This window comes from Canis lupus, chromosome 16 (genome assembly GCF_011100685.1).
Source record: "Canis lupus familiaris isolate Mischka breed German Shepherd chromosome 16, alternate assembly UU_Cfam_GSD_1.0, whole genome shotgun sequence".
In the NCBI taxonomy this organism is placed as follows: Eukaryota; Metazoa; Chordata; class Mammalia; order Carnivora; family Canidae; genus Canis; species Canis lupus.
Genome location: NC_049237.1, coordinates 20,248,999 through 20,276,366, shown reverse-complemented (window position 1 = coordinate 20,276,366; position 27,368 = coordinate 20,248,999). Strand labels below are relative to the sequence as shown.

Sequence of the window (27,368 nt, the reverse complement as noted above, 5' to 3'; positions counted from 1 at the left end):
AGTATGTTTCAATATAATTGTTTTCCTTTTTAAGCCCATGTATTTTTCATTATGCACTGAAAAATTTCTTCTTTTATTTATTTATTCATGAAAGACACAGAGAGAGAGGCAGAGACACAGGCAGAGGGAGAAGCAGGCTCCCTGTGGGGAACCCGATGCAGGACTCGATCCCAGGACCCTGGGATCATGACTTGAGCTGAAGGCAGACGCTCAACTACTGAGCCACCCAGGCGTCCCTGAAAAACTTTCTCCCAAGAAGCAGTCCTCAGGCTCCAGCAAAGAGCCAAAGTGATCCATGGCACAAAAAAGATAATGGATCCCTGACCTAGGATGGGGACTGGAACCAGGTTCCAGCCGGAACAGCAGAAAACACTCGATCGTATCTAAAACGAGGGAGGTCTTAAGGGTGGAAGAGCAGGTAAACCAAGTGGGTGACCGCTAGAGGCACACTAGAAATTGCAGTAGCTGGAAGCCACCACCATTCTGGAAGCAGATGGAACAAAAGGGGGACCGTTTACCAGACTCTGGAGGAGACCTCTGTCTGCCAGGATGCCTCTCGGGTCAGACAGGGAAACGCACCCTGGCTTCTCCCTTCCGCCGACTATCCCATCTTCCACCTGCCTCTCCGTTGTCTGAACCCACCCAGAGCCAACAGCTGAGGGAGGTGGCAGGGCGCAGGCCCCATGAGGTCTGGAGTGTGCAGGCTGAGTTGGGGTGTGGGGACACAGTGGCGGCAAGGCCGGGATTGTACAGCAGGCAGGCCAGGGGTCCGGCAGCCCTTGCAGCATTTCCTTTGGCCCAGACAATGAACCCTGGGTCCCCACAGGGCCCATCTTCCCAGGGGCCAGGGTGCACTTCCAACACAGGGAAACGCAAGGGTGACAATGAGCCACCTGTCACCAGCTCCCATGGCAGGGGCCTGGGGGGCCTGGAGCTAAGAACGGCAGCTACACGTAGGAAGCATCACATCAGAGCACTTTTGTTTATGAATTTGGAGTACGTCCGATGTGCTTCTCCGCGGCCGCCCCTCCGGGATTGTCACATCAATAACAGTGTGTCGTGCTGAAGCCGCAGATGCTCTGTTGAGGGAGAAGAAATGAAATAATGAAGCTCTTATTGATTTACTCATCAGCAGGCAGGCCCGATCTGGAGAATACAATAAATAGTGGTGGTACCTATCTGAATTAAAACAATCAGCTACTTATTAGCTTTTGGCACCAGAAATACAGGCAGGATTAATGCCTTGGGATTCCTGCTGCTCCCTCCAACCTTATCTGTTGTACAAGTGAGCCTTGTGCCTTTGGAGTCACTACAGGAATCACAGTCTTACATCAATCACATTTCCATTAGCACCGAGATATCTCTTCCTAGGCCATCATCAGGTGGCAGACACACAACATGTCAGTATTTCCTCTCTCTTCATTATGCGATCACCCCATGTGCAGGCCACATGGACCCTCACGGACCCGGAGGTGTTCACACGAAGCAACATTCACAGGCACCTGGTGTCCCAGGCTGCACGCTTCCTGCACCTGCAGATGCTCAACCCCGAGGCTTATGGCTGGGTGAGGGGATGCATCTGCCAACGTGACCCGATGGCTCGTGCACGTCACAAACTGTTGTGTGAATGCAGAGGTCACTCAGCTGCATTTCTGGACACGGGTCAGGAAATGCTGATGTAAATGCCTGACATAGAAAGATGATGTTCAGTCAATCCAGGAACTTGTTCTCTGCCTTGTTTATCCAATGGCTGGGATTGATTCCATCCATGGAAATAGAAATGTAAGAGTGGCCTGGCTCCCCAGTCAGCCTCCAGATGGCCACCCTCCGATGGATCACATATCTGGCCTGTAATCTGTCTTCCTGTCTCCCGCCCGGTGGACCCCATTCCCTGTGCTAGAAGTGAAACTCAGGGTGGGGACAAAGCCTGTGAGGTTCCAGGAGGTGTGGCTCTCTAAAAAGATCTGGAAGGGACAGGGGTGTCAGAAGGGGATAGGTGGATCAGGATGATTTCTTAGGAAAGGTGAGCCGTGGCACGATCCCAGGGAAAGCACTGGACCCTAAGTCACCCACAGTCCAGCAGGCTCTGCATCTGGCACCCTGCTCAGTGCCCCACAGCAGCAGGTCTGGGCCCAGGCCGGGTGACAGGGTCTGGGGGCACCCATAGTGTCTGCTGCCAGCCCCACGGGGGACCCAGGTCTTTCTTCTCTCTGGCCTTTTTTCCCAGAGTTTTCCCTCATGGAAGAAGAATCTCCACTCATTTCCAAAGTCCAATCCCATTCCTCCTCAGTCCCTGGGGCCCTTCTCATCCCACTGGCCCCACAGAGAAGCCAACACGTGTTACACGTCCTCTTGTGTGCTTCTGTGCTTGGTGCATTTCCGATCTGCTTTGTCACCCCACTTAAATTCCTCATGGTGGGCATTACGGGTTGAATTGTGCCCCCCAAAAGATAGGCTGAGGTCCTAATCCCCAGGACTTTAGAACATGACCTTATTTGAAAAATAGGGTTGTTGCCTGTGGAATTCCTGAAGATGAAGTCATGCCGGACTAGGGTGGCCCCGGTCCACCCAGAGAAGATGACCAGGTGACAGTGGAAGCAGAACTCAGCAGTGCAGCTGCCAGCCCCAGGTCCCTGAGCTTCCTGCCACCCCCGGGGAAGCCTGGCAAACGAGGATCCTCCCCTAAGCCTTCCCAGGGCACAGCGCAGACACCTTGATTTTATACTTCTGGCCTCCAGGGTGGAGAGACAGTGGCAACATCCATGGTTCCCAGCTGCCTGGGGTGTAGTGCTCTGCAACAGTGCCCCCGGGACACTCACGCGGCTGGAGCATGCGGTTGCTCTTCCCACGTTCTGAGCCTCACACACCCCACTGAGACTTCAGAGTGGCTGCCTCAGCAGCTACATTTACTATCCCTGGCCGAGGCAGCACTGATTCAGGCTCTCCAGCAAGCAGTCCCAGGGTAATTGGATATTCACACGCAAAAGGATGACTTCGGATCCCTTCCTTGCACCATACAGAACAATTAACTTTATTTAATTTTGAGACATAAATTTAAGAGCTGAAACTATAAAAATTCTTAGGCTAAAACACAGGAGCGAGTTTTCATGACCTGGGTTAGGTAAGTACTCCTAAAACATGACACTACAAGCACAAGTGACAAAAGGAAAATAAATTTGAAATTTGGGGGACACCTGGGTGGCTCTGTCAGTTATGGGTCTGCCTTCGGCTCAGGTCACGATTCCATGGTCCTGGGATCAAGCTCCACATCAGGCAGAGTGCAGACACCTTGATTTTATAGGCTCCCTGCTCAGTGGGGAGCCTGCTTCTCTTTCTGCCCCTCCCCCTGCTCGTGCTCTCTCTCTCTCTGTCAAATAAATAAATAAATAAATAAATAAATAATCTTCCTTAAAAATTTTGAAATTTGGCATCATCAAAACTAAACACTTTTGTGTTTCCAAGGACATCCTCAAGAGAGTGACAAGACAGCCCAATGAGTAGGAGAACATATTTGCAAACCATACACCTGAAAAGTGTAGAATATGTAAAGAACACTTATAATTCAACAACAAAAACACAAACTGCCCATTAAAAATGAGCAAAGGATCTGAACAGACATTCTTCAAAGAAGGTCTACAAATGGCCAATAAGCATCCAAAAAGATGTTCAAGATAATTAGCAATTGGGAAAATGAACTCAAAAGCACAATGAGATGCCACACGTCATACCCACTGGGATGGCTATGATTAAACACTCAAGCAATAATAGTGTTGTAAAGGCATGGAGAGCCCTCACACATTGATGGTGGGAGTGTAAAATGGTGAAGCCATTTGAAAAACATTTTCCCAGTTGGTATTCATCAGCATGGTTGCCATAACATGATACCCCTGACTGCCTGGTTTAAACAACAGAAATGTCATTCTCACAGTTGTGGGGATGGAAAGCCTGAGATCAAGGTGCCCGCAGATGTAGTTCCCAGCAAAGCCTGTGTCCTGGCCTGCAGACAACCACCTTCTCCACAGGTGCTCACCCAGCAGAGGGCACAAGGTCCATCACGATGGTCTGTATTAGAGTTCTGCAGACAAGCAGAATCACTAGGATGTGTGTGCACACATGTAGAGATTTATGGTAAGGGACTGGCTCCTAGTCACAGGGGCCAACAAGTCTCAGGACCTGCAGTAAGCAAGCTGGAGACCCGGGAGACCACCATGTGGTTCCAGCCTAAGTTGAAGGCCTATGAACCAGGAGATCAGAGGGTGTAAACTCCAGTCTGAACACCGATGGAGCTTCAGTCCAACTCTGAAGGCAGGCAAAGACCAGTTTCCCTCTCATCTATCAGGCCACAGAATTCCCTCTTTCTCAGCCTTTTTGCTCTGTTCCGGCTTCCAAGGGCCCAAATGTGGCCCACCCACATGGGGAGGGCCATCTGCTGGACCTGCTCTACATATTCCAGTGTTAATCTCATCCAAAAACTTCCTCACAGACATGTGGAGCCATGTCTGGCCGAGCACCTGGGCACCTGTGGCCCAGTTAGGCTGACTTGTAAAATTGACCATCACATACTTGCCCAAAACTTATACACAGATTTACCCTAACCCAGCCATTCCACCCAAGAACTTGCACACAAATGTTCAAAGTCATAGTTTTCACAAGAGCCCAAAGAGAGAAACCACCCAAGTCTTCATTGACCGATGAACAAATAAGTAAAATGTGGTCACTCCATTCAGTGGAACATTATTTGGCAATAAAAGGAAAGGAAGGAGTGACATCTCCTATAACATGGCTCCTCTTGGGAAACATCCGAAATGAAAGAAGTGGGTCCCAAGAGATCATGTGTTCTAGGATTCCCTTGATAGGAAATTCCAGAACAGGCAAATGTCTGGGCAGACAGACAGCAGACCAGTGGTTGCCAGGGTTGGGGGAGGGGATAAGCCTGAGTGCTGTCCACGATCATCAATTTCCTCAGCATGGCTATGTGCCCAGTTGTGACCGTGTAGATGCTAAGAGACATCAGGGTGGCATTTTGCTGGGTGAGTGTAATGAAGGCCAAATGGTAGAGGAAGCAAGGATGCTGAAAACACCCTAGGACATTTTCACAAACTGCACAAGGAAGCAGGTCTTCAGTGTGCAAACAGGGGAATTTGGGGACAAAACAGGATTGCAATAGAAACAACTGGAAGAAAAACCCCAGTTTTTCTCTGCAGTTAGAGTTCAGCGCACCCTGTAACTTTTCACCTTCTCCTCCTTGGCTTTCCTGCTTCATTGAATCATGAGACGTGCATCCTGTGTGTGCTCCCCTACACATTGAGAAGGAGATGCCCAGAAGGTCTAAAACTATCTTAGGCCACCCAGACAGTGGCTCTGTTTCTCTCTGACTGTTATCAGTATCATCCCGGTGAACAAACAAATGAGATTATTCTTGAACTACTGATATATAGTTTTAAATAATAAAAATTAAATTGTAAATAAAAACCTGGGGAAAATATTGCAACATATGTAATAATTACATGGTAGGGCCTTCTAAATATAAAGAGCTTTTATAAATCAATAAGAAAAAGCTGGCCATCTCATGGGGCAAAAAAATGGCAGAAGATGCTACCTAAAAATATGGCTTTTACCACTCTTTAAAAAAAAAGAATAAACTAGGGATACTTGATACATGGATGAATCTCAAAATAGATATGGTGAGTGAAGCAGCCAGATAAAAAAAGAGTCTATATTCTAGGGTGTTATGTATGATCTATAATCTGTGGTCACAGGAAGCAGACTGGTGATTGCCTGGGAATAGAAAGCCAGGGGAAAGCCAGGGCTTACAGAGGGTGCCAGAAGATCTTGGTCAGTGATGGGTGTGTGCGTCACCTGGCCTGTGGTCATGTCTCACTGCATGTGTACACCCAGGTCAAAACTTATCCAGTGGTACATTTTGCTTTATTTATTTCTTTTTTAAAGTGAACTTGAGGGACCCTTGGGTAGCTCAGTGGTGGAATGTCTGCCTTCCGCTCAGGTCATGATCCCAAGATCCTGGAATTGAGTCCCCACATCAGGCTCCTTGCAGGGAGCCTGCTTATCCCTCGGCCTGTGTCTCTGCTTCTTTCTGTGTGTCTTTCATGAATAAGTAAATAAAATCTTTTTTAAAATTTTAAAATTGGGCAGCCCGGGTGGCTTAGCGGTTTAGCGCTGCCTTTAGCCCAGGGCGTGATCCTGGAGACCTGGGATCGAGTTCCGCATCAGGCTTCCAGCATGGACCCTGCTTCTTCCTCAGCCTTTGTCTCTGCCTTTCTCTCTGTTTCTCGAATAAATAAATACAATCTTTAAAAATATATGTATAATAAAATAAAATTTTAAAAATTAAAAAAAAAGTAAACTTGGTCAGCCTGGGTGGCTCAGCGGTTTAGCGCTGCCTTCAGCCCAGGGCATGAACCTGGAGACCCAGGATCAAGTCCCACGTCGGGCTCCATGCATGGAGCCTGCTTCTCCCTCTGCCTGTGTCTCTGCCTCTCTCTCTCTGTGTCTCTCATGAATAAATAAAATCTTTTTAAAAAAAGTAAACTCAATGTTCCATGTGGGGTTCAAACTCACGACCCTGAGGTCAAGAGTCAAATGTTCTACAACCAAGCCAGCCAGGTCCCTCACAAAGATGCTGTGGTTCACTGTGTGGCTATCACACCTCAATAAAGCTATTCCAAACAGAAAGGAAAGGATACAATCTAAGAGAAAATACAAAAGGTCAATAGTGTATATATTTTTAAAAGTTCATCATCTTGGGGATCCCTGGGTGGCTCAGCTGTTTAGCGCCTGCCTTTGGCCCAGGGCGCGGTCCTGGAGACCTGAGATTGAGTCCCGTGTCGGGCTTCCAGCATGGAGCCTGCTTCTTCCTCTGCCTGTGTCTCTGCCTTTCTCTCTCTCTCTCTCTATCATGAATAAATAAATAAGTCTTAAAAAAATAAAAATAAAAGTTCATCATCTTTGGTAATGAAAGAAAGAGAATGACGAGATGCTAGTTACCGGTTACCCCGCTGGCCAAGGTGTTGTGACAAGCTCTGTTTGGGTTTGACGTGGGTTCTGGGAAGCAGGTGTACTCAGGCACCGAAGCCTGCTGTCACATTGGAATAATGATCTCCTTCCAACAAGGTGCCAAACCCCAGCAGAAGATTGCTGTGTGTCAACCAGGTACACAGTGCCAGGTGACATGCAGACAATCAGCAGTGGGCAGGCAGGCTGTTGTCCTCCGTGGCTGCCTGCTGCCCTTGTGCAAGGGGACAAAGGCTGCTGACAGGTGCTGCTTCCCAGGGCCAGTGGGAGGTTCCCACCGTGGGTCCTGAGGCCAGACAAGCGGCCCTGACTCAGAACCCTCTGCTCTGGCATGACCCTCTCAAGGAGACTGAAGGTTGCCTGCAGCCCCTTCTCGGGTGGTCACTGCTGCTGCCTGCCGAGGCAGCAGGACCAGCTTGCACTGGGGACTTATCCTCATGGCACAAGTGGTCTCCAAAGGAACATGTCTCCAACAGGAACCACCCTCTTTCAGGTCCCAGCTCCACCGAGCCAGTCTTCAGGACCAGTCCCGGGGCAGGAGACCGAGTTCTGTGCAGAGGGTCCGGCCAGAGAACCAGGCTGTGGGAGCCCAGACCGCCCCCAGTTAGCCACCATCTAGGCCCGGGTAAGCTGGAGCCCGGGGGCTCAGGAAGGCTGCTCCACTGGCTGACAGGACCGGCTTGCGTGTCTCCACTTGTGAGGAGGACAGAAGAAGGCATCGCTCAGTTTGGAAACTGAGTTTTGTCGGGCGGTCAGAACAAAGTAGCAGAGGCTGAGCCGCTAACACAACACACATCCGTCTTCCCACAGTTCTGGAGGCCAGAAGTCAGAGGTGAAGGCCGCCTCCCTCCACAGGAGGCAGGAAGAGTCGGTCCAGGGCCTCCCCCGCAGCTCCCGGTGGTTCCTTGACCGGGTAGCAGAGCTCCCAACTGCGTTCGTGGCTTGTCGGGCTTTCCCCTTTCGTGAGGATACTGGTAATGTTGGACCAGACCCCCCAGTGACTTGTCTCCGCGGGCCCATCTGTAAAGTCCCGCTCTCTAAACGAGGTCGTGACCTGAGGTAGCAGAGTTTAGGACTTCAACAAACGCGTTCTGTGGGAACAAAACTCAACCCACTAAACAGGGGAAGGTGAGCCTGTGTCAGTAAAAGGTGTGAGTCGCAGACTTTTGTAAAAGAAATGCAGATAAGGGGTGCCTGGGGGGGCTCCGTTGGTGAAGCATCTGCCTTCGGCTCAGGTCATGATCTCGGGGTCCTGGGATCGAGCCCCATGTCCGGCCCCTGTTCAGCGAGGAGTCTGCTTCTCCCTCTCCATCTGCCCACACCCCTGCTTGTGTGCTCTCTCTCTCTCTCTCAAATAAATACATACATACATACATACATAAAGACATACATACATAAATAAATAGATAAATAAATAAATAAATAAATAAATAAATAAATAAATAAATAAAATCTTTTTAAAAATGTGAATAAGTACACCAGGGATGAATAAGCTTTCATATTCATTCAGGAGGTTCACCAAAATCAGCATGTTGTACAGAAACGCAGTGTGTGCGCCTGAGGCCCCACACCCACCTACTGGTGCGCCTGGTGAAGGCAGGACAGATTTACCTCACTCTGACTCCGACAGATTCACTCACAGACTTGAGGCGATCGATTGGATATACGGCTTCAAGAAAGCTCAGTATTAAACTGTCATTTTGTCAATAAAACGTCATTTCATCAATATAATGTCCGTGTGCCTGAATGTTTCTGCATAATTAATTCTGCTGATGCATTAAGGAATGTTATACACAATATTAATCAAAAAGTAGTGTCAATAGAAGGGTAATATATAAACCTAGATATAAAGATTACAAACCCCACTGAAAGCTGAATTCCCACCGAGACATTTCTCATCTAGAAATATTTGGATTTTTTTTTCATTAAACTGCTGTTTAAAAAATTAGTCAAGGAAAAGCAATTAGAGTAATATAGAGGAAGCTCTTGGGAAATTAATTTTTTACAAAACATTTTTTAATAAATTGCATTTAGTGTTTGGAAAGTCCTCTAAAGATGAAAAGACGCTGAGACACTGACACCCATGCCCACAGAGCCCGGGACTATTTCAAAATATGTAAGGTGTTGCCATCTCCAGACAATCCAGAGGAGCTCCCCCATTGCCCGGCACCTGGGGCCTGGGGACAAGGCCCAAGGCGGAGCTCTGACCGCCTGGCCAGTGCCTGGAACACAGCACCTATCTGCTCCCACCCCACCCCCACCTCCGCCACCCTCCCCCACCCCCTACCCCCTATGGCTATGGCTCCACACACAACTGGCCCTAGGCCCCTTCTTCCTTGCAGGAGCTCTCAGCTCTGAGGTGGAGTCTGTGCTGGCCCTTGGCACATCCCTGTTTGCCTTGCGCCCTTCCACTAACCCCGTCAGCCCCCCTCCCTGCCCTGCTCACCATGGCCCCAACCCTGCAAGCCCCATCTCTCCACCAGGTCCTCATGGTGTTGGCCATGGCTCTTCACTTCATGACAACCCAGAGGAAACCAGCCATCCTTACCTGGCGTCACGCAGGGCAGGAAAGGCAGAGGTAGGGGTGAGAACCCTCACAGAAGAGTGGAGACAAGTGTCAGGATGGCTCAGAGCCCCTAAGGTGTCTATTCTTGGTTAATACATCATGAGCCCATTAGACTGCAGACTAGGCGCCAATCAGCCTTGAGCCCAGGGCAACCCCATTGAGAAGACATTTGAAATTCCCCTTGGCCGATGAGACCTGGAACTGGTCTTACTGCTCCAAGCCCAGCACCCACTTGGACACCATGGGCCCCATGGGCCACAGCCTCACCTATCACCCACACTATTGGTACCCAGCCAGGATAATGGAGCTTCTGCCTTAGATTCCAGCTGTGGTCCTGTCCCCAACTTGGGATCAGATGCAAAGAAAAGACACTCATCAGAGGGTAGCAGGAGATGCCCTGGGTTTGAACCCCACCTTTGCCACCACAAACTGTTGTTACTTTGGGCACGTAACAACAGTTTCCTTTCCTCAGTTTTGATTCTGGAAAACAGACTTCTGTTGTTGTGAGCAATAAATGAAAAGAGACATTATCAAGACTCAAACTGTGCTGGGCCTACAATGAGCCCCCCTAGATGGCAGCCACCATCTGGGTTGGGGCTCAGACACTCTGCTCTCCTTGTTGCTCCCCACCTTATTCTGCCTCCCCTGCCCCCACCGCTCCGGAGACAGAAGACTCTGATGCTCAGAGGCATATGCTTGGAGTCCCACATAAGTGTGTTCTCACCCTGGCTCTGCCTTCACCGGCTCTGTGGCCAGACAAGTTACCTCTCTAAGCCACTTCACCATTTCCTGTGACTCTCTGTGCCCAGAAAATGCCTGAGCTTGGAAAGGGTGGAAAGTGGTGGCCAGCAAGCCAGCTTTCTGAGCATATGCTGCTTCCAGGATCTGGCACATGGGTGGCACCAGCTTCTCACTCACTTGAAAGGACCCAGGAGAGATGGATCAGGAAGGGCAGGGGACTCAGGATTGTCTCCCAGTCCCACCAGATTGGCCAGAGCCATGGACCTCCAGCAGCCAGAGCCAAGGAAGGTGAGGCTCAGCCTTTGGAGATTCCAACTCCCCCAGGACTCTCAGGGCATCTGCGTCTCCAAAATGCAGTCTAACTCTCTCTCTTCAATAATCAACCAACAAGCACTGGGCGGAAACTAGCAAATCAGGCCAGACACACAGTGAAGGGCATCAGACTCGGTGTGAATCCGTTTACCAGCTAGAGGGTTTTAGGCAGCTTACTGAGTCTGTCTGAGCCCCAGTCTTGTGATCAGTAAAATGGGACAAGAGTAGAAACCCTCTCACAGACACATGAGGATTAAGTCAGTGAATGGGCATATTGCAGGCTGCCAAACCGTGAGCACAGTGAGTTGAGCTTCTGGTTTTCAACCTTAGTTATCAGGCACTTCTGTAGCTTGGGCTGCCATAACAGAGTCATGGTCCTTAAACAACAAAAATGCCTTCCTCAGTGTTCTGGAGGCTGGAGGTCCAGGCTGGGAACTCTGACCATCCTGGTCCGCAAGAACTTTCAGGCTTGCTGACAGCCGCCTCCTCCCAACTCTTCACGAGGCAGACAGGGAGCTCTGGGGTCTCTCTTCTATCATGAGGACCCTACCCCACGACCTCATCTAAACCCGAAGGCACCTCCCAAAGGCCCAGCTCTATATACCATCCCACTGGGGGTTAGGACTTCAAATATGAATTTGGGGGGACACGAATATTCAGGCCAGAATGGGCACGCACACCAACACATAGTTCCGCACCACCACTGGTCACAGGTAGTTGGTAGCAAATATCATATATCCCTCGGAGAGACCTAGTGGGCCAGCACGTATTATGCACTTACTGCATGCCAGATGCTCCATATGGGCACTTTCATTACTGTTCCCAACTTCCTTGTTAGGATTGACACACTATTATCCCCATTTTACAGATAAGATAAGGAAACGTGGTCGAGAAGGATCAAGCAATTCATCCAGAGTCACATAATAACATGCAGGGCCGGAGCTGCTCGGCCTCCAGACCTGCTGGCCTCCCACATACCAGTGACCAAATGCACTCATTACATACAAAATGCAGACGTATCCTGAACTTCTCACTGACTTGTAAGATCCTGTTCTGAAATGTGTTGACACAGATGAGGTATTTTTATCTCTATTCTACAATGGATTTCCTAAAACTCGAAAAGCTGTATTTTGTGGAAAACTAAATAACATTTTTTAAACTCACAACAGTAAAATAAGGGTATTATTGTGAACTATTTTGTATTTGTTTTTTCTTTAGTATTTTCAGACTATGTTTAAATGCATTTTTAAAAAAATATTTTATTTATTTTTTTTGACAGAGAGAAAGCATAGGCAGGGGGAGTGGCAGGCAGAGGGAGACGGAGAAGCAAGCTCCCCACTGAGCAAGGAGCCTGACGTGACACTCGATTCTAGGACCCCGAGATCATGGCCTGAGCTGAAGGCAGACACTTCACCAACTGAGCCACCCAGGCGCCCCCCCAAATGCATTTTTATATAAAGGTTAATGTTGCATTAATAAAGGGCAGCTAGGTGCTCTAATTGTAGATGGCCCGATGCAGTCTTTTAAAATCTCTTTAGCTGGCAAGACGGATATTATTAGCTCTGTATATCATTAAAAGGCCCGTGTTTGAATCAAATAGTCCTTATTAATTTAATTATTTAACCAAATTTGCAATCATTACAACCCCTTTCAAAAGAAAAATTGTATTATCAATATATTTCCCATCAAGTATTCCTAGGAACTCACAATTATCTATAGATATATTCATGCCCTGAATGAGGTCCTGCATGCTAAATATTTTATCTTCCTCATCTGATATTCTTTATCATCAAAAGATGTTTTATAATAGTTTGGGAAAACCAAGCTCTCTTTATCTCAAGTTATAGGGCATCAGTTCAAAGGAAGGTTATTTTGCTATATTTAAGGCATGCTAATAATAATTCCCCACGCATATTTTTTTTGTCTGTATGGGAGCCCAAGGAAGAGGAGGAGTCCTGCGGTAATGTAAGTGTAGAAGATTCACTAACTCAAGATAAGTGTGACTCCATAGTCGTGGAGAATGATGTGGTGAAGATGAGAAGGGTGAGGGGTAGTGAGCTGATGAAGAGGATATTAATAAAATGTGTCTTAAATTGCTCTTTAACTCAATCAATAAATCCCAACCGAGAATCTCCAGGTCTCCAGGCATTGAGGAAGGGTAGTCATGGGGGAAGGGAAGACGTGTCTTTCAGATCATCTCAGTATACTGACAGTTTAGTAGAATTCTGGCATTTTTCTTTCCATGAGGCTGCCTTTACCAAAGTCTGCAGCATCTCCGGTTGAGCTGGGATCCTCTAGGGGCTGCAGGTGTCAGCCCTTTCATATGGGTGAGAGGTTATGCATTTGGCTCACTTTAAAGAAAAGCAATGCGTTGTTTTTAATATGGTTGAGTGCAAGTATATGGCTTAGAGGGTACAATGAAAGGGTGCTTTCATGTTGCAAAGTTTAAGAAGCAACAGACTAAGTAAATTATAGGAAGATTATAAACAGATCTATTTTTATAATGAACACCAAAATGGTCATTTACAAATTCTCATGGCTAGACATTTGTTCAGGAACCAGAAGAAAAGATTATGCACTTTCCAAATGGCCGAGTAAAACTGATGGTCAGCAGCAGGGCGTACGTTTGCATAGGCCCCTGTTGGAACAAATCCCCACTCACAATAGAGATAGAGCTGGCCTACACCCTGTAGACTATCATAGAACAAGAATATTATTCTATCCTACTTTATTCTAGAAGAATGGAATAGATCCTGGTTATTTGAGAACTAATACACCCTTCACTCCCAAACTCCCAGGACACATAACTACGCTTGCCCTTCAGGGGTGCCTTAAAAGTCAAGGGTGACACAGAGACCACAAGTTGTCCATGGACACTGAAGGCCTTGGAAGTCTATCCTATGTCTACGCAAACATCAAAGCAGAGGTGAGCATGCACGATGGACGAGAAATAATGGCTTTCAGAATTTCCAGTGCAATTTCGCCAATGAAGGGAATAAAGGAAATCAGGCCCATTGTCAGGAGGGAGGTTTTCATACAATTCTTAATTTACCAATCCTAGAAGCTAGAGACTCTGTCTTTCCAGAACAGCTTCTAGCTCCTGATTCTTTAGAACTGTCAGCACCAGGATTTTGAGGCCTGATGGCTTTAGGTGAAATGCAAGGTCAAGCTAGGTTGATTTAGTGCATTATTAGCTGTTTATACAGTACTGAAGCAGCACATGACGTATGAAAAATGACTTTCCGATCTCAGGGAATAAATCAGGGCCAGCAAGTGATTCCACTTAATACTTAACTTTAGCTGGTAAAATATTACACCTGTTATTATTCAGGGCAAACACGGCCCCTTCCATTTGTTTATTGAGGAAACAATTTATTTGAGGACATTTAATTGCAATAGTGAAGCCTGACTTGGGGGTTAATCCCAGTTTATCGATGCAATTAAAAGCAGTGTGTGCTGTGTCTCATATTTATTATCTAGAGGTAGAATGTTGACAGAACATGGGTGTTGAGCCCTTGTGCTTGAGAGTATCTGTGTTGCGTGAGGTGCAAGGTGGGGGCCGCCGGCATGTGTCCCGCGAACATCATTCTTTGTGCTTTCTGTAAGCGTTTGCGTAACCTAATTGGGGAAAGGCTCTAATTTGATTTTACTTGGAGTAATATGGTTTCGAATTGTTATATAGATCAGCACTGTTTGGTTTCTTGTCAATGATTCATGGTATTTTAATGCCCACCAGACAAACACTAAAGCTCCTTGTCACACATTTGGCAGCATTCCACAATTACCTTGGCCAGAATTCCACCCCTTTTTCCTTCCTCAACTGCTAGATACCTAACCCCTCTTTCTCAGGTTTGACAAGGTCTTCCTCAGCGAAATCCCGGGTGCCTGGGCCTCTCCTCTAGTGACAAGCTCCCCGCAGCGCAGCACCGAGAGACCTGTCTCCTGGGGAGATGCCCAGGGCGGGAACAGGGCCTGGGGCCCACCACCACTCCACCCCTCACCTGGGGCCACCAGGAGACAAGGCCAGAGGAGGCAATTTCAAGGATCTTAAAAACTTCTCACCTTTCCCATTAGTTATGATATTTTTTTCTGGTCCTATCTCTATAGTTTTATTTTGGCTTTTTAGATGTTATCTGTAATTTTCTTCCTACTTAATATTTACCTTCCAGTGTTGGGAGCATTTCCAGAACTGCCTGCCGACTCTCTTCATGTCCTCCCTCCACCCCTCGTGTCTGCCTCCCCGCCCCGACCACCTGGACCCACCTAAGCTGTCTTTACAATCTCCTCCTCCCCTCAGCTGGCCCTGGCACTCCGTGGCTGTCCTCTGTCCACTGGTTGTCATGGGCTCGCATTGGTGGCTCTGTCTGTGCATCCCAACCGCCCTGTGGCCCTGTGCTTGCTCTGTCCTCTGGATGTACTTGCTTGAACTCTAGCTCTCGAGCGACAAAGAAACCGGCTGAGAGACCAGAGGTGCTTACTTTTTTTTTTTTTTTTTAATCAGAAATACGGTGCATGGGCGGTGTGTGTGTGTGTGTGTATGTGTGTGTGTGTGCATCAGTGGCTGAGCGTCTGCTTTCAGCTAAGGTAATGATCTCAGGGTCCTGGGGTCGAGCCCTGCATCCACGGGGAGTCTGCTTCCCCCTCTTCCTCTGCCCCACCCCTTGCTTCTGCTCTGTCTCTCTCAAATGAATAAAATCTTTAAAAAAAAAAGAAAAGAAAAGAAATGTGAAACTTTATCCTGCTGACAGGGCAAATCATCCCTGTGTACAGATGGCAATTTTTTCCCTCTGAGGTACTAGGACTAGAGCTGGTCTGTTGCAGAGCCACCTTTGCAAAGAGCCACCCAGCTGTTGCAAAGGGTGATGAGCAAGGAGAATCCTGAGCCACACGGGTCTGGGTTCAAATCCTGACTCTGCCACTTTCAGGATTTGTGATCTGGGGGCAAATCAACCAAAACTCCTGGTTCCTTACCTGTAAAATGGACATACGACTACATATGGCAGCTGCTTGTACTAGATTTTTCAACAATTTTAATTTCCCTTTCTCTACTGAGCTACTGTATTAAACACACACACACACACACACACACACACACACAATTTTAAGAAATTTCCTTATGATGGGCAGCCCCGGTGGCACAGCGATTTAGTGCTGCCTGCAGCCGGGGATGTGATCCTGGAGACCCGGGATGGAGTATGACGTCAGGCTCCCTGCATGGAGCCTGTTTCTCCCTCTATGTCTCTGCCTCTCTCTCTCTCTCTGTGACTATCATAAATAAATAAAAAAAAATTCCCTTATGATTGAAAAGAAATTTTTTTGAAGTTTGTGATTTCATTTATTGCTTATTTATTTTTAGAGAGAGTGCATGAGGGCAAGGCTTTGAGGAGAGAGGCAGAGGGAGAGAAAGAATCCCAAGCAGGCTCCACGCCCAGCAGAGAGCCCCATGTGGGGCTCGAACTCACGACCCTGAGATCAGGACCAGAGCTGAAATCGAGTCGGGTTCTCAGCTGACTGAGCCAGGCACCTCTCTTTCTTATCCAGGCACCTCTCTTTCTTATTCTTATACATCATTATACTTGATCCCATGGGGTTTTCTATTTGTTTCATACACATACTTTTCTTCTCTTCCAAGAAGGAATAAAGTTCCTTGAGCTCAGAAAGGGTATTCTAAGTTACTGCCTTATCTGTCATTCAGTATCAAGCTGGTCCCGCAAAGTAGCTTCAGAAGTACTTGCTACTTTGAGTCCCATTCAATAGCCTGTTAGGGGCGGAGAGACAAAGTGTATGTGGAGCTGTCACTCCAGGCAGGGAAGAGGAGGCCGAGTTCCTCTGCGGGCTGCAGTGTTCCGAGAGCGCGATCTGAGGGAGCTCTTGCTGCCTGGCAGGCAGCCCACTTTGGGGCATTATGAGGGCTCCTGGGCTTTGCAGGCCTATCTTAGGCCATTGTTCTGTCTGCCTTCAGACTGGACAGTGGACACAGAAACAAAGTCCATCATTTTGCTCCAGGCACAGCCCTGCCCCCAGTGTGGATGAGGAAGCCAGGCTGCTTCTGCAGATTTTCTAGTGCTCTTTCATTGTGAGGACTATCATCCCCCTTAACCTGTCAGTAGACAACCTGAGCTAATAACCAGAGAGAGGAGGTGAGCAGATTTTTCTTTTAGTCAGCAGATGACTTCAGGGTGGTTAAAATGAGGCGGCCTGCCCTTTACACCCCCAGAGAAAAGTTAATCTGCTGTGATGGTTGGTACTGGAGGTGCTTTAGGAGCCTGGCACAGTCAGTCAGCTCACAGGGTCCTCCCACCCTCCTGTTGCAGGCAGAAGTGCTGAACTAATGGGCTACCAACCTCACCTGATCAAAAATCCTCCTCCCAGCTCAAAAATGCCATTAAAGACCCCCATGGTCCAGGACTGTCTTCCCCTGAGAGCAGGTGTGCTCTGCAGAAGGGTGCTGATACAAGAAGCGCCAGCAGGAGAAGAGGCACCAGCTGGGAGTCAGGAAGGAGGTGCCAGTCCCTAAGGTCCAGATTTGAAATGTTCACCTTCCTCCCGAAGCCAGCCAGGTTGGACCCTTCCAGGTTTGGAGACACAGGCAGGAGGTTTCTGCGGAAGAGCCCTGCTATCCCAAGCGGAGGGGAGGGGCTGGGACACCTCAGGGTTTCTCCCGGGGCTCCTGCTTCCATTTTAGGACCTAGGCCTTGAGAAGGGACTGGGGGGTGTCTGCTCTGGAGAAGAAGCCTGGGAAACTGGTAAACTAGAAGGATCGGTGAGAAATACACAAGATGGTTTCCCACCCTCAGCCCCTTGGAAGGGAGGAGAAAGAGAGGCGGAGGAGCCGCCGAGGCGGCTGGGAGGCCAACGGGCAGGCCGCCCTCCCAGCCGGGGCTTCGGGAGCCCCAGCCCTCGAGCCCTCGGGAGACGTGAGCGCGGCTGCGGGTGGGGGCGCGCAGGGGTGCCGGCCCCTCGGCTCCTGCGGCCCGGGCTTTCACCGCAGTCCATCTCCCCCTGCAGGACGGACCCTCAGGACAAACGGGCGCCCAGGCCTGCGGAGCCGGGGCGGCGGGACCGGTGCCCACCTGGTGGACTCCGCCCCCCCAACCTGTGACCCGGCGGGCGGGGGCGGGGTGGGTGCTGGGGGCCCGGGCCTGCGCACCCGCACCCGGGGAGGACGCTGGCCCCAGCAGCAGCCCGCACATCTTCCCGGATGGAATTCGTTAATTCGCCCATGAAACAAAAGGATGGTGGATCCCTCCCAGTTTGAGTTGCGCCCTCGCACCGGCTGTTGGGTGGCTGTGGGGCGGCGGACGCCATCGAGGAAAGGGCCACCACCGGTCCCCAGGGGCACAGGTGCGGCCTGCAGTGAGGGGCGGCAGACAGGCCCTCGCAGAGGTCGAGGTCCGGGGGGCCTGGAAAGAAGCCTGGGCGAAGGCCGTGCTCTCGAGAAGTGACTTCTCGAGAAGTCCTGAAGGCGGCAAGTGCGGGCAAGAATGGAACAGAAGGGGCGGGGAGCCTGGCCTGGAGGCCTTGCGCGCCGCCACCGAGACCCGCCCGGGCCTCGCCCCGGTCCCTCCGCCAACGCGGCGCGGGGCCCCTGGGCGCCGGGGGCCGCGGGGGCGACGGCGGAGGGCGGCTCTGCCGGCGGGGGGCAGCCCGTGGGGGGGGGGACCCCCGTTCGCGCGCCCCGCGGACAGCACCTGGCGCCGGCGGGCTCCTCTGCGGGCTCCCGGCTCCCTCCAGCCACGGCCGGGACGGGATCTCAAACAGAATTACAAATAAGCGCCCCGGGTGGCCGAAGGTGCCCACCTACCCCAGAGGGAGTTGCCAGGCGGCCCGTGGGGGGGGGGGGGGCGGCGGCCGCATTCCGGCCAGGTGTTTAAGACAGATGAGAAGCGAGTAGTTAAAACCCACATTATATAGTTCTGTCGGGTATAAAATTGCCTGTGCTGACCCATATATTCTAACTGGAAACGGACTCGAGTCACTTAAAATATTGCAACGTCGATAGGACTAATTAATTGGAAATAAGAAACGAAAGAATACAATTAAACGAGAAGAGAATCATTTTCTAATTTAATAGAGGGACATTTATAAAGATCACAAGCTAAAAGGCATCGAATGATTCTATCGACATTCTATTAAATCAGCCCCGGGGCCCCGGGCGGAGGAGGCGGCCCTGGCCAGCGCAGCATCTCGGCCCAGGTTCCGTGCGTCCTTGGACGCTCCAGCCGCCACCCGATCCGACACCGGCTCTTCCCGCTGAACTGACTCCGTCCTCTGCCCATGGCCAGGCCCAGACACTGGCTGTTGCCCACGGCTGGGGGAACCCGGCCTGCCCGCTTGCGAGGCCTGGGCTCGGATATATTACAACAAAATTACTAATTGGAAAATGAAATTGTCAATAAAGCATCCCCCCTCGCGTATACAGTATCCTTAAATATTAAGATATTTTATTAGACCCATTTCCTAACAATAATTTATTGCAATAAAACAGACACCACAGGTCCCCTTAAATTGTCTTTTCATAATGAATAAATTTAAGCGGGCTAATTAATATATAAACTAGCCCAATTTGTCAAGTTGATTTGTATTTTAGTTAATTGTGAAAGTAATTACCACACGGTCAAATTAACAGCTTTCTGGAAATGACCAAGCCTGAGGTTTTATTTCCTTCCTGGGTGAAGAAAATTCATTTTTCCAAGCTCTTGATGTGATGAATAAAAGTCATAAATCTGGGTGATTGGTGCAGGCAGAGTCTAAATGGCTTCATATTTCATTTTAGGTTTAATAGAAATATTCATGCTCTGTTTTAATGAAATTAAATTGAGGGGGGATGGGGTCGGGAGGCGACGGTGGCCCAGGGCTTAAAGGGACAGCACACGTTTTCCTCCCCCACCCCACCCGCCCACAGGCCAGGGCCTTCAGATCACCTCCCCCAGATGCAGATCTGCCCCTCCTGCCTGCGGGAAAGGCCGGCAACCGCTTCTGCAGCCAGCTCACCTGGGGTACAGATGAGGGCAGCTGCACAAGGTCCCCTTCCCAGATGCAGTCCCAGGAAGCCCAGTGCTCTCTCCCGTGTGCCTACAGAGGTCGCTAAGCAAGGTCAGGGTCAGCTTTGGGTGTAGGTGTAACCCCGCCCAGATAACACCTTTCTGCCCATTGTTAGCGCTTAGGCTGGTGGTGTGGCCGCTCAGTCCGCAGTCAGCAATCCTTCTCCTTCTATCACCTTGTGGGGATGCAGGTGAAGGGCATTCAGCCTTGGGACAGGCACCCTCACTCTGGGCCCCTGTAACTGCCACCTCAACTGGAAGGTGACCCGGCCCAAACCAGGACTGTCAGGGCCCAGGACCACCTGCCCAAAGCTCTGGGCTCAGAGGCCTCCCCTCGCAGGAAGAGTAGGTCTTCAGACCCAGCAAGTGTGCCATGTTCATTTGTGTTGTGGCGCTTGGAATTTAGGGGGCCATGCTATCAGCCACTCTGGGGGCGTGAGGTCAGGGGGCGGCCCCAGGCCCCAGGATGGTCCTGGCCCAGCAGCCCCTTAATGGAGCTGATCTGTGACTTGTTGATTTCCCCTGAGCAAATAAGGCTTTGATGCAGTTCCAGCAAGAGTGGTTAGCTGATGAATTGACAAAAACTAATCAGCTTTATTGGGAAACAGGTTAAGGGCACGGGCGTGTCAATAATTCTCAGCCTGACCCCCTCATGCATTAACCCAGGCGGGCTGATTAGAGTAAGAAGACCCGCTCGCATTTTGCACTGAAATTGCTTTCATAAACTCACCATTATTAGCAGTCGATGCGAGCAGCTAATTTAGAGAAGACATCCCAGGCATGTCACATCTATCATCCGGGTTTATGTATCATTATCTCATTTACAGAATGTCGCAGTGTAATATGTGTTTTTGGCAATAGGCTTGGCCCCGCGCCTGGATCGCGCGTCTCTTTTGAAGCAGCACCCGGGCCTCCTTCCCCGCGGGCCTGGAAGCCTGGAAGCGGCGCGCAGAGGGCGGGGAGCCCAGGACCTTCCCAGGTGGCCACGGGGAGCTGGGGGCTGCGCTGCCGTCCGCCGCCGCCACACACGTGTGCACACTCCAGACGCGCGTGCAAAGCCTGCACACGCACTCTCCCGCGTGCACACGTGCGCTCGCCGCCGGCCGGGGAGGTCTGTCCAGCCTCGGAGCCCGCCGCTGCGAGTCCGCGCTCTGCTCCGCACCCCCTCCCGGCCTGGGCCGCTGAGCCCGGGCCCCTCCGCGCCCTCCCGGCTCCGGGGCCGGGGCCTGCCCTTCCCACCCCTGGGCGGGTCGCTCCCCTCCCCCGGCGGCGGCGGCTCCCGGGCCAGATGCGCCCGGGCGTCCGGAGTGGGCCACCTGTTCCGCTGGGTAATTATTTTAATGTAAGGGCCCCGCGTCACCGGGTTCGCGCCTCCTGCGGCGACAGACGGCGGCTCCCAGCCTTTCAGTGGAATTTCCCAGATGGGCCGAGGGGAGGCCGGGGCGGGTCACCAGGGGCCCTTTAACGAGTTCATTAGCCAAATTATCTTGCGGGCCGCGCCGAGCCCCGGAGACCGGGAAGGGGGCGGAGCCGGGCGGCGCGTCTGTCTCCACCCCACGCCTTGGTCTGGGCAGAAGCCGTGCAGGGGCCCAAGAGGGGAAATGGCCCCATGTCACTGGTGTCAGCAAGAACGGACCCCAGCTCCGGGCGATGAGCTGCAGGCATTCCACCTCTCTCCACCCTTATGTTCCACAGGCAGGAGCCTGGCTAGTCAAAGGCCAAGTGGGAAAAACTTATTAGAATCCTACAACGAGGACATTATCACTAATGGCCAATGTGGCTGAGTGGGTTGGGGTTAAGGCCCCTCCCGGGGCCTGGAGGTCACGGCTGGCCCTGTGGCTGTGGGCTCTGCAGCAAAGCACCTGCGTTTCTCAGAGACTTGGGTGCGGGTCTGTAAGACTGGGGCACCCAACATTTTTCAGTTACAGTCCCTAGTGGGTGAGGCTCTGCAAGAGGGTACACTGAGCACACCATCCACTGTGAGGGCCTCCTGGCTGAGCAGGGGCACGACCAACCCCAAGCCTCAGAGTCCATTTCAAACCTGGCTTCCCAAGCTGTGCATGTTATGACATCAGCTTCACATTCCTCTTGGGTAAAGCATGTCCTGTTCCAGCGGTACGGTAGACAGAGGGTTCCCCATCCACTAGCTTCCTTCTGCCCCGCAGACCACACTCCCCCATCCACAAGTCATTAGGAAACGTGGATGGGGCGCGATGTGAGGGCGAGAAGCTGCTCTAAGGAAGGCTCCATGGGAATAACGTCCTGGGCAAGCCAGCCAAGTCCTACTTGCTGACAGACACCCCCCCGGCCCCCAGCCAAAGTCCACTCCAAGCCTGAGATCCATCCCTTGGGCCTCGGGTGTGCACCTGGGGGCTGGGTGGAAAGAGAACTGGACCACAGGCACCATCTGCCCATCTGGGGAACATCCAGCTCTGGAAAGTGGCTTGAGAAGAAATTCATCCTCCCCCTCTCTCCCCTCCCCTCCCTCCTCCCCTCCCTGTGCAGCCAGCACCCCCAGCTTCTGCCACCTCAGCACTACTAAAGAGACCAATTAGCGGCTCCTTCCTGCCATTATCCGCCATGGATCTGGACATTACCGGGCTACTACTCAGCGATAACTTGGAGTCAGAAGGCACTCATGAGTCCATATACCAAAGCATTAAAATATCGCAAGCGGCATCTTGTTCTTTGTGCGTCTCCCCTGTATCCTCCAACCCCGCAGGTCGGTAGGGACCCTCCCAGCTGTGGTGGCCTCCTTGGGGGCCGCATGGGTTCTGGACCCTCTGTGGCAGCGGCGGCAGCGGGGATGGGGCTGCCTGGGCACAAGGTCCCAGAACTGCAGCGCGGAGCCTTCTGCCTCTAGACACGTTTTATAGGGGACATCGCACAGCTGGGCTCCTCTAAGGCAGGTCTCAAAACAAGAAAGCTCCTAGGCTCAGACCCACTCCCTTCAACGTACAGGTTAGGTGTTCACTTATCTGGAGAGGGGTGGTGAAGGTTGCAACACTGGAAGGGGGGGAAGCTGACTTCGCGGGCGTGTGTGTTCTATACCTTGTTCCTGACAACGGTATGAAACAGTGATGCTGAAATTAAATTAAATTAAACTCTTCTAGCAAAACTACAAGCTACTTGGGGGAGGTTCTTCATCTCTGCTGAAGACCGTCGCCCTCCAGCTTGATTTGAGGGGCTTACGTGGACTTCCCCCTGTACTCCCCCAGTCTTGGGAGGAATTTCTCTTTGTAACCCGGAGCTTCGAATGCGTGCCACACAGAGGCTGGAAACACTCAGATTGCTTGCTGGGTCTGAAGGAAAATAGCAGGTGGATGTGGCCTGCCTCCCCACAGGGGCGGGGGCTGAGCATGCCCCCCCCCCCCAGCCCTCCACCCTCACCTCACAGCCAGGCCTGTCCCCTCTTTGGTGTCCACAGAAGCTGAGAGACTGCCCAAGGTCTGTGCGTAAAGCAGATACTTTTGTGTCTGGAGAAAATTTCCAAAAATGTAGGGCTCTTAGGTTGCTGAATGTTTAGGCATTTACATCATGCAGCATCCTCCTGACGTCTTATCCAAACCCCAGCAGTGAGCCCCGTTTCTGCTGGTTGTTTGCACAAGGCCTGTGGCGGGGTAGACGGGGACAGACCCGGCCGCAGGGACTTCGGAGGTGGGCTGGGTTAGGGTCAGGCCGGGAACTGTGGGCGGCGATCTCGAAAGGGCCACATGAAATCCAGGTGTGAAGGGCGAGGCTGACCTGGAGGGGCCTCAAGGAAAGGTTGGGACAGCTGCTGCCAGGCCCCCCCTCCGGTGGAGCGGAGGCTCGGCCCCACCCTTTCCAGATCCCTTTGCTGGCGGAGTGCCCCGGGTCAGGAAGGAGGTCAGCAGATCAAAGGGCAGCACTAACTACGTGATACCTTTAGCCCTCGGGGCTCTGCTGGGGGGGGAGGGGACACCTGTGCGGTCTGCCCCTCCTCCCCTACTCCCCTCCCCCGCACTCGCCTTCCGGTGACCCTAGGCCTGGCTCAGGTCCCCAAGGAGGCTCTGGACACCGAGCACGTCCCAGGGCTGCAGGGTGGGAAGGGGGTGTGCACAGGGACTCTACCGGGAAAGTCTGGCTGCAGCCCCCAGGGTCCACTGCCCTCCCAGGTGGTCTCAGGGTAATCTCCTGTACCTGCCCCACTGCCCGATCAAGAAAGCAATATGTACGGGATAACCATCCATGCCTGCCTCCCACCCTCTGCGTGTGTGAATATGTTTTGTTCTGTTTTGTTCCCAACTTCATACCTACGTTATTCCAGACACAAATAGACATGGGTTACAAACGTCTTTTTTGGGAAGGGGGTCTGGGGTAACCAGGTGACGGGCACTAAGGAGAGCACTAGATGGGATGAGCACTGGGTGTTATACTATATGTTGGCAAATTGAATTTTAATAAAATATTTTTTAAAAACCCAAATGTCTTTTTTTGCAATTGTTGATATAACCACAATTCTAAGTAGTAGGAGAAGGGCGCCTGCAGGCAGTATTCAGTATCTCGAAGGGAGACCGCGTGGAGAGAGAAAGAGTGTCGTGCCAGGCAGGGAAGAGGCCAAGATGAAAGGCACACCAAGCCTTTGCTGCTCACTCGGGAAACAGAGTTTCCCCATCGTCCCAGGGCTGCCTAGTGCACTGGGGCTGCTGGGGACGGAGTCACCCAGAGACAGATTCAGAGTATTGCTGGGACCAGACCTTTGATCTCTGGCTAGGGCCCTCCAACAGACGTAAGCCCTGCTCCTGTCAGCCCAAAACCTTCTTCAAAGCCAGCTGGGCTGGATCAATACAGATGCTGGAAACAGGAAGAGCCCCAGTGCGCTCCGCTTCACACCTCATAAACCACACAAAGACCCCAAACTTCCAAGACCTCTCCCTCTTTCTCTGCCCCCTCTCATTCCGTACTTCACGGAAAAACTCCACTATATATTCACTTTTTTCTTAACACACACGGAATATATGATAATTTTAAAGCCCTTTAGCCCCATAGAATGCATTGGTTGAACCTCGGCTTTTCTAAATAAAGAAACAGAAATCCATAAAAATAAAGGAGCACAGCAGTCAGAAGGGTGGCCAGGACCAGGACCCACGGGGCGCTTAGTGCTTCTTCCACACCTCCCTGGGCAGCCCCCATAGGTGGTGTGGTCTCAGGGGTCAAACCTGCCTTCCCCCACATACCTGTCCAATCTGTCTTCCAGGAAGTGCTCTCAGCTGCTCTCAAGGGGGACTGGCATGGCCCTGCCAAGGATTCTGAGTAGTTTAGGAGCATGGTTACTGTGGAACAAAGAGACGTGAAATGAATTCTCCAGGAGTTCTAAAAAAAATGGCATTTTTTTTTTTTTGAGGAACATGGGGAGATTTATTGTGTATAAACTGCACACCTGTCTCTAACTAAAATAGCCCTGGTGGTGGGCATTTCGGGGAGAAGAGAGGGCAGCAGGCTCTCCAAGATCAATCTTGGGCTGTTTCATTCACTCCCCTCCCCCAGCCTCCTAAATCACTGCTCTCCATCCCAGGAGTCCTGCCCCAGCAGGTGGAGGAGGGAGGAGAGAGAGAGAGAGGCAGTCCGCTTTAGAGAGAACCCCTGTCTTGGTGGGGGCTGTGCTGTTCCCTCTGGAGGAGGCAGAGTGACAGCCAGAACGTCATCATTACTGTCCCTTGCAAGGCGAAGGGTTTCCTGCCCCGAACAAGTGGCTAAGAATCTCAGGTCTCTTCATAAACCCTGCCTCCCCAAAGGGAATGGAGAGGCACGGAGAAACAGGGCTGGGGACGTCAGCACTGTTGGCCGCAGGTGACCGCCGTGTGGCCCTTGCGGCAGACCTGGTCCACTCCAAACTACTAAGGCTTAACGGTTTGCTGGGAACAAGAGTCTCAACCTCTTTGGACCTGTAGTCTCTGAAATGGAGAGGATAAAATCCTTCTCCTAATTCACAATGAAGATTAAAGAAGAGAATTCTAGAAAGCTCATGGCATATAGCAGTGTTCAGGAAATGTAAGTGTCCTCTCTCTCCCCTTAAATGCAGGACTGCATTTTACCACCCCAAAGAGATAGCATCTCAAGACTAGACAAACACCACATAAATGCTATAATTTCTATTTACAAGTTGACAGTGTTTTTTGCAAAGCCACATAACATTTACTTCCACTGCTGTCCCTTATCCACTGTATCTTCCTAATTTCCAGCTAGTACTGTGTCTCAGAACTACCCTATTTTAATGAAAAAGAAACTCGCCTCTTGCCAACAGAATCACCGCAATCAACGCTTGCCAAGGCAAAACAAAACAAAACAAAAAACCCTTTGAAGGGAAACTAAGAGATCCCTATACTTACCTTTAAAAAAAAAAATCCCTGTTACAGCAACCTGATCTGCTAATTTTAAAGTTGACCTGCCCTGAGTTTTCCTTCTCCTCTGCCCCTCCCAGGGCCCCCACCGTGTCCTTTACTCACCTCTCACCTGCTTAGGAAGCTGGCTTCAAGAACTGAAACCCCCTCCTGCATTCCCTCCCCTGTTGGGGCAAGATAACTAGAGCTAACTGAGCTAGTGGCAAAGCCTCGAGCTGGTGGCCGCTTGACTCCCCGACCTTCGTGTTGATTCTTTCGGCCCAGAAAAGCCCTTGGAAGTGCTTTACTGTAAATATTTGGAGTGTGTGTATGGGGGGCCGCGGGAGGGGGGGGCGTGTAGTCTGGATTCTCACTCCTCTACGGTGCTCAGCCAGGGGAAGCCCTTCCGCCCCGAGGCTCCAGGCTGCAGGTGGGGAGAGGAGAGACATTGCATGTTGCTGCCCGGGGACTAACCAGGGTCCAGGGGCAGAATGACCCGCCTCGGGAGGACTCGGGGCTCCCGCTGACTTTGCAGAGCCGAGGAGGGTGCTGTCTCTTGCACGCCCACGGGTGTCCTTCCGCAGAGAAGAGGATCCTCCCAATAGCAGGTGGGCAGCGTCTCCAAGTCGACCTGGGTCCTGCAGGCCTAGGGGCTCCCAGACTCTGCCCTCTCCGCCCAGGCGGGGCAGGAGCTCACGGCGAGGACTTGCGGGAGGCAAACTCACGCTCTCTCACACGCATGCCGTCTGAAACGCACAGGACTTCCCAGAGGATGCAATAAGGTTCGACCTGCAGAGGGCTGACGACAGGGACGCACGTGCTGCCGTGCACCCGGAGCCCCGGGAGCAGGGCTTGGGGACCGCTTTGGTCGTCGCTGTGCTGCCGTCGTTGAGCAAAGCGGGCTCCCCGACGCAGCAGCGCCCAGGCTCAAGCGCTGGCGCGGAGGCGCCACGAGACGCGCGCCGCTGGCTCTAGGTGTCGCCGGGCCGCGGCGGGACCGCGGGTCTCCGGGGCGGGACCCAGGCGGCGGGGCCCACGCCGGGACCCGGGGTGCCGGCGCCCGCAGCCCCGCCCAGCACTTGCGGGAGGGCGCGCGGGCTCCCCAGGCGGGGCCTCCGAGTCCGGCTGCCGGTGGCCGTCTCCGCCCCGCCGCCGCCGCTCGGCAGCCCGGCGCTCTAGGACCTCGCGGCGCGGGGGCGGGGCGGCGGGCGGCCCGGACGGTGACAGGTGCGCCCCTCGGCCAATGGCCGGGCCCGTGCCCCTCCCCGAGCGCCCGCCGAGCGCGCCAATCGGCGGCCGCGCTGCGCTTCAAGTGCGCGGAGGGGCGCGGGT

The 27,368-nt window shown here is 51.8% G+C and overlaps 1 long non-coding RNA gene across 2 annotated transcripts; it reads right to left on the bottom strand.

Annotated features, from left to right (window-relative positions):
• Positions 1-207: 207 nt before the first annotated feature.
• LOC102155878 lies at positions 208-26,961 on the bottom strand. Of its 2 annotated transcripts, none has more exons than XR_005371390.1 (3): positions 26,511-26,960; positions 24,894-24,989; positions 208-1,079 (listed from the first exon to the last, which is right to left on the bottom strand). It is a non-coding gene; the product is annotated as an uncharacterized LOC102155878 (long non-coding RNA). The 2 variants fall into 2 exon arrangements; XR_005371391.1 differs by lacking the exon at positions 208-1,079 and adding an exon at positions 18,735-18,994 and having other exon boundaries at positions 26,511-26,961.
• Positions 26,962-27,368: the final 407 nt, after the last annotated feature.